General features: G+C 45.7%; 1 pseudogene; it reads left to right on the top strand.

Annotated features, from left to right (window-relative positions):
• Nucleotides 1-278: 278 nt before the first annotated feature.
• LOC136397752 (holocytochrome c-type synthase pseudogene) lies at nucleotides 279-1,590 on the top strand (annotated as a pseudogene).
• Nucleotides 1,591-2,667: the final 1,077 nt, after the last annotated feature.

Here is a 2,667-nt window from a genome sequence, read left to right as displayed (position 1 = left end):
TGGTGGAATGTAAATTGTTACAGCCACTCTGGATAACAGTTTGGGAGTTTCTCATAAAACTTAACATGTAACTACCACATATACATAGCTCAGCAACTTCACTGTTGGGCACTTATCTCAGTGAAATAGAAACCTACCTTTGTACAAAAACCTGCGCAGGAATATTTATAGCAGCATTATTTGTGATAGCCCAAAACTGAAATCAGCCCAGCTATCCATAAAAAGATGAGTGTTAAACAAACTGTGCGGATCGCGGGGACAGCGGTGACCGAGCGTGGGGAAGGTGGTGGTGGTGGATCGCTGCTGCTTTGGCAGGAGTTGGAAGTGAGAGGCGGTGCCGACCGCCCAGAGCAGCCGGGACAGTGGTAAGACTTACTTGGATTCCAGACTGCGGTTCCTGCCATGGGTTTGTCTGCATCTACCCCTGCTGTTGCAGTTCAGACCTCAAATGCTTCACAACATCAGACTCCATCCCCGCCCTCAAGATGTCCAATGCATGAAGGGAAAATGAAAGGTTGTCCAGTGAGTGCAGAGCCAGCCGACCCAACTTGTGAGAGCAATACCTACTCTGTCCCTGCCTATCAGGAACGCGCATATGAGTACATGGGGTGTCCCATCGTGGGCGCTGCGGCCGAGAAGAAGAAAAGCCTGGATTCTTCAAACCTGATGCCGCCCGCCACCTAATCAGACACCGGCCCCTGACCAGTAGTTTGCCCTCTCCACCGCGAGAGAGGAGTCATCCATTCCGAGAGCAGATTCCGAGAAGAAGTGGGTGTACCCTTCGGAGCAGATGTTTTGGAACGCAATGTTAAAGAAAGGATGGAAGTGGAAGGATGATGACATCAGTCAGAGGGACATGTTACAACATCATTGGAATCCACGATCAGAACAATGAGCAGGCTTGGAAGGAGATTTTGAAGTGGGAAGCCCTTCATGCTGCAGAGTGTCCTTGTGGTCTCTCATTGGTCCGGTTCGGAGGGAAAGCTAAAGCGTACTCGCCGCGGGCCAGAATCTGCTCCTGAATAGGGTATGAGTTGCCTTTCGACAGGCACGACTGGATCGTCAACCGCTACGGGACGGAAGTCAGGTACATCATCGACTACGACGATGGTGGTGAGGTCAACCAGGACTACCAGTTCACCATCCTGGATGTGCGGCCCGCTCTGGACTCGCTTTCGGCCGTGTGGGACAGAATGAAGGTCTCCTGGTGGCGCTGGACCTCATAGCCAGAGCTCTGTTAGAGATGGCAAAATGCAAAGTATTTCTGTTCTGAGGGATACATGAGCCTCTTCCCCACATGAACTGCACTCAGGATGTACTGGGAAGGTCAAGGGGGTGATGACCTTACACTTCATTAGCAAAGGGTAGCATGCACCTGTTTGTCTAAGTTCTGTTTTCATCCTGCAGTTTACTGAAGTTCATTTCAAGTTTCCCACTTAGCTTAAGTGGGAAGCAGACCCTTTGTTTTCCCTGTGTGTTAATCTAGAAAAGTCTGAACAACCTCTGAGAAAGAACTTCCCTTAAAATATGGAGAGAGCTGCTTTTTTTCCTTATTGTTTTCTCTGGAATATTTCAGAGGTAGACCTGAAAACCCACATGATGCTCAACAGCTTTGACCTGCTCAGGCATTTTCATTAAACCTGTTTGGTTCTGCTTTTTAAAGTTACCAGCATTTCTAAAGCTCCTACGATACAGTAGCAGCCCCTGAAGAAAATGCAAAAGTTTACACTGGAAATGCTCTCAGCCAACTAACATGTGTTGGCTGGCTCTCCAAGGTCTCGGAATTGTTCTGATGGGAACTTGTTATTGAATAGTTTCAACTACCCTGTGATTTGATGGTGTATGTATTTTGGAACGTGTGTTTTCACTTTTTAATTTTCATTTTAATTCTCATTGTTCTGATATGTAACTACTCCCAACAAGCAGTCCCCGGTGTCTGACAAGTCGCCGCACTTTGGCGTCCCATTCCTCTGCCGAAGCCTTCCCTGCAGTAGGCCTCGCCTGAACCTTGGAGGACTGGCTCCAATTGCAGTGTTAGGGATGGTACAATTGTAGGATTGTACTTTGTTGAGTGTTAGAATTCACAAGGAGAGTATTTTCCCCAAATGTACATTTGCATCAAATCAGTTCAGATTTTTTAAGGGAGCTCTAAGTTTGCCATTGAAATTCTTGGTACCAGCAATCCATAAACTGGCTGTTCCTCTGAGAACAGCATGTCACACATGACTAGTAGCTGTTTTTGGTTTTGGTTTTGGTTGACAATATTAACTCCTTTAATTTCTCCTGAATATTGGATTGTTAAATTAGTAAATGGAATTAGCAGTCTGGAGTAATTAATTTGGTATGTATTTCTTTGTTGTGACAGCTTTGTGTGCAGTATTTTAAATCCAACAACCTTAAGGCCTTCTACATTTCAAAATGTTTGTATATTTTAAAATAAAATAAAGCTGATAGTTAACAGGTTTTGAACATCTCTAAGAGTAACTTGCCACTTCAGAGTCATTTCTCAGGCAGGAGTAACTTTGAAAGAAGTAATGTACAGTCCCCTTGCTAGGGGCAGCCGTCTTCTCATCGAGTCACATTATACAGCACCCTTTGGGGACAGGGTGGGCTTGGCTCCAGACCTCCACAATAAATAAGTAGCACAGTAAAGTGAGTCATCTTTGC

Source organism: Saccopteryx leptura, chromosome 3 (genome assembly GCF_036850995.1).
Source record: "Saccopteryx leptura isolate mSacLep1 chromosome 3, mSacLep1_pri_phased_curated, whole genome shotgun sequence".
NCBI classification, from domain to species: domain Eukaryota; kingdom Metazoa; phylum Chordata; class Mammalia; order Chiroptera; family Emballonuridae; genus Saccopteryx; species Saccopteryx leptura.
The sequence above is the reverse complement of the archived record's forward strand: the minus strand, read 5'-3'. Positions and strand labels throughout refer to the sequence as shown.